We start from the raw sequence: 10,950 nt of genomic DNA, 5'->3' as shown, positions 1-10,950 counted from the left end.
AAGGACCAACAAGAAGTGAAAGCAACCAGGCAACTAAATACAAACACAGTAACGAGACAACGAGGAGCACCTGAACAAGACACAAAGGGTTGGAGGGAGCTGATTGGTTCACACTAGGGAGTGAGACGACAAGCACAGGTGAACACAATCAGAGCACAAGACAAACTCTAAACAAGGAAAAACATGAAACTAAATACTAAATCAAAAACAACAAATGCAGATCATGACATAGCTTGTATCAACAGGCCGGTCCCATTACAAGCCCAACAGTCAAAGACTGCTCGTAATGTGATATGTGTTAAACTGAAACAACCCCACTCGACATTAATGTTGCCAAACAAACTAATTTCACTGCAACTCTCCCGCAAATTAAGCAATTGTTAACTCATTCACTGCCAGCCCAGGTAAAATGAAAGTACGTATATATCCGTCAATGGTAGCGAATGAGTTAAAAGACAGGCTGGCGGCAGGTTGAGTATTAAAACTCAGCAGCTGACTGGCGAGTCCACTGAGAAACAACATGAAATACCGACCAAGAAAAAGAGGCCTTGTCATGCGTGTGTGCCAGGTGAGGATCAGGAACTGTTATTATATCGACATACTGATGTCACTTCGTTCATGTGAGAACTTTTGGGGCTTGCAACTCTTTTTCTAAATTTGAAATAATAACTCCTAAGGGAGTTAGTTTAAATGCGAGCCTCTTTTCATTCAGGTAAAAAAAAAAGAAGAATTTGATGGCTTCAATATTAAAAGTTGCCAGCAGGTTGTAAGAACCACACTGAGTGGCATTATGAGATACTGGTGAACAAAGAAGCTTGTGTGTGCGTGTGCACACGTGCGTGTGTGTGTGTGTGTGTGTGCGCACAGTGAGCCAGTGATTCTCAAGTACCACCTGAAAAAATTCTGAACTCTCCATTAACCAACTACAGTAAGTAACAGGCCTAAGTGGTAATCAAAAACAAGCCCTAAAAATGATAATTACACTTATTGCGACATTATGCACACTTTGAAACATAACAATGTGTTTAAATATAGGCAAAGAAGAAGGTAAACGTAATTAAATATATTGCACATAAAAGTTGATGAACGTAAAAACTTTATAGGTCTTTTTTTTCCAAGATTGTGCAATGCAAACATATATTACTGCATTTGAAAGTGAAATGCAACTGAACTGTACTAAATTACTTAACACATTTACAACAATCCACCGAACTGGATTTAAAACAATAAACAGTGACTGGAACACTACAAAACTCATTCACTCAATGTTTTGAATGTTGTCCGTTTTATTTTATTTTATTTTTGCCACTTTCAGAGCGCCAACAACTTGCGGCCATTGACTTTACAACACAGCTGGCAAAAGGATGGATTTTTCTCAATACATAAATGAACATCACTGGTGAGCAGCATGTTTTTTTATTGACGTTTTTTGTCATGTTATTAGACTATAATGAGTTTGAACTGCTCCTGCAATTTTAGTGTCAAGGTTCGGAGTGAATGTGATGGAAGGTAAATGTTAAATTATATCTTTTTTTTGAGTAATAATGGTATTCTTCAAACCTGTCAACATGCACTCTGAATCATTTCCCATTCTTGCTCCAGCTCACGAAGTGAGCGATTCGTGCGAGTGGAGCTCCTGCGGCAAATGTTTTTCCCATTATTCTGTGTCTTTGCCTGAGTTAAAATACGTGTACATAGAGTGCTGAGTGACAGGCGGAATGAAGACTGTGAAAACACTCTGGCAATCCTCCACGCTGTACCTCATCAGGTTTAATCACAACCATGCCCGCTGAGTGCCCCCTGCCTCTCCGCGTAGGCGTGTTCTCATACAAAGGAGAGTCATCTCTCCAAATAGCTGCAGGATGAAATGAAAACATTACAGGAGGTCCACAGATTTACAACCGTCCCTACGTGCCTCGTTTCAAGGTTATGAATAGCACAAAATGAACGAGGTTGCACAATGGTGTCGAGGTGAGTGCATAACTCCAATAAAAGACGATTCAATGTGTATCTTCATACGATTCAAGGACAGTTAATTTTAAAATAGAACAATTTAAATCAATTGAATGAGATTAGGAAAAAAAAAATACAACTTGATTTTCTAGGCACTTGCTTTGTTCAGGTTGTATTACACCTTATATTGTTATTGCAAACTCATGTCAACAAAATACTACCTAAAAAATACATTAAATTGAAAATGCTTCAAAATCCGCAATCATGTGAAGCCATGCAAAAAAAAAAAAAAAAAATCCTTTGAAAACGTCACAAAAGCTAACGCCAAACCCCGGGGATTAAGTGGATATTAATATGTAATAGAGAATTAATTACCTCCATGACACATGATCAGGGACCATCTGCAATCAAGAATCACAGAGCTTGAATTTAAACAAACAAGCCGATTTAATCCAGCGAACCAAAAAATACCGAGTCGTTAAATAGAGGTGAGAGTTTTGCCACACAGCTTTTGCAGAACGAGGAAACTGAAGTAGTTTTGCCACACTTCTACAACACTTCTCATACATAAATTGTGATAAAAAAAAAACGGCACTGTAGAGTTTGGAATTACGAGGGTGGTCACTGGAATGCGCAAGTGGTCATGATGCAACGACTACGTTCCCAGTTTAGTCTCATCTTGATCGCCATGTGAAGTCAAGGCGGCGGGTCAAAAAGTCACCTGACCTTGAGTCTTGAATCACGCCGGCAGGATGACGGACAGCTACAAACCCTCCCCACCACCACCCCACCCTCCTCCACACGAATGACCTTTTTTTTTTCCCTGACAGAACGCCAACCCTGGGCCCCCCACTTCAAAGGCAACACATTGCCACCTTGACCCCTCTCGCGCAGAGGGGATGCACATGGGCTATATAACACGTGTGCCGCGGGACATGGAAGCCAACGCTCGTTAGCACTTGCGCATGATCTGAAGTCGGAACCGGGAAAATATGAATTAACTCTTCAAAATCAGTACGAGTATTACATATCATTGATGTGAAAATATATACGCAGTTGAATTCTTTTCACTGCTTGTTAATATTGATACAATTGCTCTGTTGTAGCTCTTGTCATGCCTCATTTACCACTCAGAATGGACCTTTACTGCTGCAATGTGCGCACACACACACAGTCAAAGGTCTCTTCCACATACTGCAACGTCCATCAACAACTCCGCCCCTTCACATTATTTTTGACTGCAATTTTAAATCCCTTGTGTAAAATATCCCAAAAATGAACAAAAGTTAACCTTCCAAGTCTGTAAAACAACTGTTCACCTCAGCTGGGGCCCTGCTGACACAACAATATTCAACATTGCAACATGGCCGCTTTGAGATACAATCAAACAGGGCTCCTGTTACACAGTCACATCGAAGATTTGCGCATTGGTGTCAAGCGTGTTTTGCTTTCATTTTTGCTTTATAATGTCGCTGTTTAACGTCTATAATTCAACTCCATTTTATTTATACAGCACTTTAACAAGCAAAGTGATGTGTATTAGTATTTAGTCTCTTCCACTTTCCCCCAAAAAGAACAACAAACATTGTGTCAGGTGTTCTAATTATATTTAAAAAATATCACTATCATAATGTATTTCATGAAACACACTAATGACAGACTTCAAAAGAATGTAAAGAATGAACTTTTTTTGTTGCATGTTTGGCTTCAGTTCATTTAACATTGTGCTGCTTGTGCTGCTGTGCACACCTTGACCACCAGTGGAAAATATCAAATAAGGAGCAAATAAAAAGAAGAGTTTTACAACTGACTCTGTAAACTGGAATAATAATAATAGTCATTCTTCGCAGAGGATAAAGAATGTGTGCAGTTAAGTATTGTTATTTTGTGCTGCGCCACCTTTGGTGTTCAAATAGCCATGTAAATTCCACACAAAAAGGAACCCAGATTCAAATCCAGGACCTGTGAACTGCGAAGCGGATGTCCTTGTCAGTCGTTGCTGTAATATGATGTGGTTATGAATATGCTTATGTATCCTGTAGGATTACAGTTACAAAGCCACCAGAGTTTTATTTGTTTTTCTAACTTGATTCAATTTCCCAGTCGCCAACAGAACAGAATGTGTTTTTCTATTTGTGACCTCACTTTGTCATTAAAGTGATTTATGTTTTGGCTTCCAAACAAGGAAAAATTAGCATTTCAGATTCTTCTTACTCTGAATTTCCCCCTGATTATGTCACCGCCGAAGATCTCTGTTTTCATGTTTTGTTTTGATTTTAAATGATGCAATGGTATCAGAACCAGTTGAACAAATTCCAGAACAAATTTTCAAAGTAAATGGAAAATAAACAGTTTCAGCATCACCATAATAAGAGTGGATCGGGAAAGTTTTCCGACCGCTTCACTTTTTCCATATTGTTGTGTCACAAACCTTTTCTAAAATGGATTAAATTTGTTTTTCCCTTCAAAATTCTACACATGATTCAATGAAAGATGAAAATGAAAAACACGAGAAATCACAATGCACAAAATAATAATTATCTGCTCCAACCTCTGGGAAATCCCTGCAAAAAATGTGTTTGATAATGATAACAATTCATAATAAAATTTTAAAAAGAACGTTAATACAGTAAGTTAATGGTTTGTGGATCACTTCATGCATTAATTGTGTGGTTGCTTCTGGTCAATTAAAAAAAAAACATGCATGTTTTACATAACATACATGAAGAAGACCAGTCACAACTCAAAAAGCTGCAGCAAAGAATAAAGAATGTCTGTCTACATGTGTCGCTTCACTCTTTATGTTCAAATATCCACTGCTTTTAAAGGGTTATAACACCGAACCAACAATGCTAATTTTATTAGCCTATGTGTAATTCTCGTTGTCATATGCTTAGATTTCTACTACACCTAAAGGTTTGACTTGCCCACAACTTGTCCAATGTTCAACATAATTTTGAGCATCCGACAGTTCCTGGTCGTGCAGGAGCATCGCTCCCTTCAGTTTTTTGCTCTTTTCCATGATCAAGGAGTTCTCAAGACATCGAGACAGCTGTGACGACAGCGCTGCAGAAGAATTCCTCAAGGAATGCATGAAGGCGTGGCAGATAAGTCCGGAAAATGTGTCAGACTCCAAGGGATTTACTTGTAGTTTAGCTTTGAAATATCATTTTGTGACACCAGTCCTGGAACATTTCTGACACAAGCTTATATTGACTCTCGTAGTCCACGATTCTCTTAACATTTATTCCTTAAAATCTGTGACATTTCTTTCTGTCCTTTACCAGTAACGTGAAACCTCAATTTAAAATACCCAGAACAAACAAACTCTGGATTTAATGGACAGAAAACAGTGTCCAGTGCACTCAAAACACCCTTTTGGACAGCAGCAGTAAAAGACTCAAAAAGAGTCCTTCAATTTAACACACAATAAGCTTTAACGTCCATTGACTCGAGGTTCCACTATATCCTAAAATCAATCAAAGAGGCCAAAGAATTGATCTTTTGAATATTCTTTCATTCTTGCGTCATTTCTCCTCTATCAGCTCCATCTTTGTGTTTGGCCTCTATCAACAAAGTGAGTCTCAGACAGCGTCAGCCTGCTGATGACTTCTCCAGACTTGGCTGCTCAACGACCACCGGCCAAAGACAACACCGCTTAATAATCACTTTCAACGGCGAAACAAACGGAAAAATTCTGCAAACATGATCCAAGGGAACTTTTGGCGGTGCGTCTCTGTGGTTGGCCACTCACTTTCCGTACGAATTGACATTTAGGACTTACCCAGTGCAAACCGCAGCTCTGCTCACTTTCTTCCATTATAGAAGCACCGAACCTGACACATTGTGTGTGTACTAATGGTGGGGCTCTTAAAATGAATCTCCCTGGTTGACTTGCCCGATGTCCTCATCTGTTCCGGAAACATAGAAGCATTTTCCACTCCATTGCCCACTTATTTTGTTCAATGTCTTTAAACACACTTGAAAATAATGCAAACATATTCAAAATATTTTGTTCATATATATGTACAAATAAATGGTAGAGGAATGCGACATAATGTCTCTTTCTAATCTTGTCACGTCAGCAAAAATGAGGCTGACGCGTCCTCTTCTCTTCGTCTTTCAAATTTACTGTTGTACACTCTGCCGCCACCTAGTAGCCAAAAGTGAAATTACACCCAAAAATATACACTAAAATTGCGTTATAACAGGACTAAAAAAAAATTGATGTGAACGAATGGCAGAACTCACGAGAGCTCAGTTAAACGTGTTCAAACTTCATTTTAGAATTTTGAATCCTACCGAAAGAAGTCAGGCAAAAGGTGTGCATTTCAAACACCCTCAAGCAAGAGCTCAACAAATCCAAGCATTAACTTGTGGCGTGTTTTTCTTTTTTAAATAATCGCATTGCTACAGATGAAATATGCATGTAGCACGTCTCCCAGATCATTTGGTCCAACCGTACACAACACAGTGTGGCATTTGCGCCGAAGAGAAATCAATGTCGTCAAGTTCGGCACGCGCAGCGAGTGGCAATGTAAGATGGCCGCCAGTGTCGTCACTTCTCACTGCATCGACTAAGTCCACACTGTCACTCTTAGTCCATTCGTATAGAAATCCGAGGTTACAACCCTCCACCGTCAGGTAGGTGGCGTGCCGGCTGCCGACTCGCAGCTGTGAAGCATCAAGCTGGAAATCCCCTCATTCTCAGTCATGAACTAGCTTGTGTGTGTTAGTGCGTATGCGTGTGTGAATGTGTGGTGGTTTGAATTTGGGATTTTGGGCCACATGTGGGCCCGGCATGTGGCTGAGGAGGTTCTTTTGGCTGTGCGCGTGTGTGTGTGTGTGTGTGTGTGAGTGAGAGCAAGACAGAGCAAGCGAGAAAGTATTATCGTGGTTTATCTTTGGGATTGGCAAATTCAGAGCGCCTCATTACAATAACACACAAACATAGTTCACACGCAGGCTCGCTGCTTACACCTGGACACCCAAAAGCCACTTTTTCCCTTTCTCACATTCTTCAAACTTACTTCAGAATGGGTGTCATCTTCCCTCATCTATCTTCCCTTCCGCCTCGTGGCTGGCCAGTCCTCCCCACTCGCCTCAAACCTCGACACCCACGCGTTCCCCACTCGAGCGTCAGCAACTTCCTCTCTGCCGTCTTCTCCTCTTGGCTGAAACGCAAACACGATTCATGGATCTTCTTGTCTTTTTAAAACAATCACATAGCTTAGACTTTCAGCCCACTAGCTTCATGCTAATTAGCATCTAAGTTACATTGCTACAATTGTTTCAGCAACAGATGGAACACAAACAGTGCAGCAACACATGTAGACAATTGAACGAGACAAATTCGTATTTTATTTATCCTCTGCAAAGAATGAGAAATATTACTTCTGTTCTAAAGACCTGAGACAAGTAGAGACATCTCAAAATAATGAATATCTGTCTAACTGTCTTACACTTCCCTCTGGTGATCAAGACGGGCACAACAAAAAGTGCAGCACAATCGCCACTCATTAAAGCGGAGTGCCAAGAACACTTGAATTCTTTTTCGATTTTATTCACCGTAATTACCGTGCTTTTTGTGGAATGGAAGTTTAACGGCTCGACTGTTGTTAGCACTGAGAAAATCTTGCAATATTAGAGTATTCCCACACATTGAGTCCCCTGGGATCACTGTTATTATTTCACGCCTGACTCAATGCAGGCCCACGTTGTGGAAAGGAACTGTTGCTATAAATAGCTCACAGTGACAGGAAAAGGGGGGGGCTGGGGGTATGGTTTGATGGGTGAGTGGGGGTCTCCAGTTGTGCGCCGCTTTATTTTTGTTTTGCTCCTTTATTTTATTGATCTGCTTGTTTTGCTTTTCAGGCGGGAGCATCTTCCCACGATCCCAATGAGGCAAGACGGGTGTCGCCGTCACACACGCACGCAAGCACACACAAGCACCCATGCATGTACACACAAACACAGGGCAGTATATTTTAGATCAGGGGTGGAAATTGGTGGCCCACGCTCGATTAATTTTCCCCCCAAAAAACAAAATATTATTTGATAATCAATAAATAGATAAATAAAATGTGGAAAATGCATATAGGTTGATCAGCGTTTTTTGAAGATTTGTTTTGGGTTCACAAAAAAAAAAAAAAATTATTTACATTTCAATGGCCGTCATGGATTTTTTTTAATTTATTTTTTTTTATTCAGAGACCGGCCTGTGCCCTCCGCCGTGAGGGTCCACTTGAGAGTTTTAAGTTGTAATATCACCATTCGCCACTAGATGGTCATATTCAGCCCTACAATACATTGTTAGCAGGCCAAATGGTTTATTGGCGGATTTGTAATGACATGTGGGACAAACATAGTAGCCTACCTGAATAATACGAACATTTTGAGTGACTTGACTTTGGTGAAAAGAATTTACAAAATGAGTTCTTTTTATGCTGCTCCTATTGTCGTGCACTCAGCTCTTACAGCTCTTTGCAGCGGCAAAGTATATTCAAGCCGCCGTTGTTGTTTTTTTTTTTTTGTATCAGACTGTAATTCCGGGTATTAAACAAAAAAAAAATAAAACTAATGAAAGTTAAACTGAAGCATTTCGGAATACAAACAGAAATACAAACAAGTTACCATCGCTAATAGAAAGGAATGCACAATGCAAATTTAGCACTATTTTGTGTCAATGTGAAGAGATTCATCAACCGATGCACATTTTCCACAGCGTCATCAAAGTTAATGGTGAGTAAACATGTTTGCATTTCACTTTGAAGCAATTGACATTTGTTTGACCGTTAAGAAAGTGTTTGTCCTGGTTAATCTCCACAGCACTGCTTGTGTTTACCAAGCAGGGTGCTTGTTTGCTCGTCAAGGATAATCGGGGGTCTCGCCGGACAACGGAACACACCCAGGTGGGAGCCGTGATGCCGCTGGCTCGTTCAGCTGTCCTTTCGTGTTTGCTGATGACACTTTACGATTGCCCCGATGTTGGAAAGAGGAAGTGGGTTACAAACATGAGTCTTCCCACGGGGGTTGGGGTTGGAAACCAAAGACAGAAAGCAAGAGTCAATACTGAATTTGGGCTAAGGCTCTACAATTGTGCAGATTACAGGTGAGTGAAGTTGAACAATTATAGGGGAAACATGAGACTTCTTAGCTTAGGGCAGGGATCGGCAACTTTAATGCTGCAATTTTTCAGTAGGACTTCTGGCGGGGGTGGAACGTAGGACTACACACTTTCTAACAAGATGTATGACAAAAATGCTGTTTTAAATATGGATATATAATATATAAGTGATTATGTGCAAAATAGCTCAAAATATATTTCAGTTCTAATAATACGTTTTTCAACGCATGTATAAAAGATAAACTATTCTAAACCTTCTCAAAAGAGTTTGAAGCAAGCAATAAAATAACTACACACTGTGATTTGTTTTCTTTCTTTCCTGAAGTGCAAAGTAAAAATGATTATTCAAGGGTGGCACAAAACTGCTGAACAAGAAATCATATTTCTCGATATTTATAGTTTCTTCATCCCATTTCGTGAAAAACGTGTATCGAATGTTGTGTTTTTTTTTGTTTTGTTTTTTTAAGTTTTGCGTTTGTAAAAAAATATCAATAAATTGCATGAACACTAACTGAGGTGACCAAAAATCTGTCAAAAAGTGGCGGGCAAAACTCCAAATTGTGACGTGGGCGAACGGTGCGAATTGAAGATTTTTCTCATTGATACATTTGTCAACACCCCCCACCCCTTGGAATGGGTGGTCTACATAACAATTACACTAAAAGATCACTAATTACTTCATTAAATGTGTGATTGTCGAACTTTATTACATCTTACTGAGATCTGTTTCTAATATTTCCGTTCGCCAGAGAGGAAGTTCTCAGCAGAGGTAATCTAAGATTATTCCTCCTGATCACTGGGATCTTCTTAAATCCTCTAATGCAGCCAGCCTTAAGTGTGCTGCTTCCACTCTCTCTGCAAGCAGCCAATCATATGTTGCCCAGTTTAGAAGTCCACTGACAAAGCAAAAGAAGAGCGCATTCCCGGTGATGGACAGAATGAGCGGTTATTGAAACGTTGACTTGATAAAACCACCGTATACGGGTAGGCCGGTCATTGGCCCATGCCTATAGCGATTGAATTGTAAGAACTGCCAGAAATGATCCCAGTATGTCCTACTGTTGCTCAATACGCTCTTCTTCATTCACTTAGGAAGACCGCTGGTTGATTTTTGGGGCACGGTGCCAGCTTTGGAAAAACAAAACCGGTGAGAACGGCGCATAGACCACCCACTTCAGCCTCATATGGACAGGTACTTTTAGCAGCTTAGCATTGATCCAAACTTGACGTGCTCAGCGTTTCCCTCCATCCAGATGCGAAGGTACATCTCCTCTTTCACGTAATTAAACAAATTGTTGTGTTTGATAAGCACAGAGGTGAATCATTCAAACAGTTTTCAACTTGAAGACAGTGCAAGAGATTCAGATTCAGATTTCAACCCTGCAGGTTTTACAGCCGCGTGTGTGGGAAGTGCGGCCAGGAAAGTTGAGATTGTATCAAGTGTGTTGGCAGCATACACTCACACACACACACACACAGTTCTCTGTTCCAGCTCATTTTCCAACAATAATAACCTCACTTCTTTAGCCGGTTACTTTCTTTCTCCTTCGTCTCTACCTTTTGGGACTTTCCCCTCCACCACCACTACCCAATTCGCTTTCTGAGTCCAGTTTATTAAAAAAAATCCCCCTCCTGGTGGTCTTTTCTTCCGCCCGCCCACACTCGCGTAAACAGGCAGTTCTCATCTTCTACATTCAACTGGCACGCCACAACCACGGACATCTTGCTTCGTCTCACTTCAATGATCCAGATTCACTTTCAAGCGACGGCCAGAGTATGTTTGCTAAATTGTCGAAAGAAAGTGTAAACTATCTTCAGTTTGAAAATAGACAATCATAATTAAATTCTGAATGGGGGTCAGTCTCATGGAG

The sequence above is a fragment of the Idiotropiscis lumnitzeri genome, chromosome 8 (genome assembly GCF_059441095.1).
Source record: "Idiotropiscis lumnitzeri isolate Australia: NSW breed Sydney's pygmy pipehorse chromosome 8, RoL_Ilum_1.0, whole genome shotgun sequence".
Lineage (NCBI taxonomy): Eukaryota > Metazoa > Chordata > Actinopteri > Syngnathiformes > Syngnathidae > Idiotropiscis > Idiotropiscis lumnitzeri.
This window is presented reverse-complemented; position numbering follows the sequence as displayed.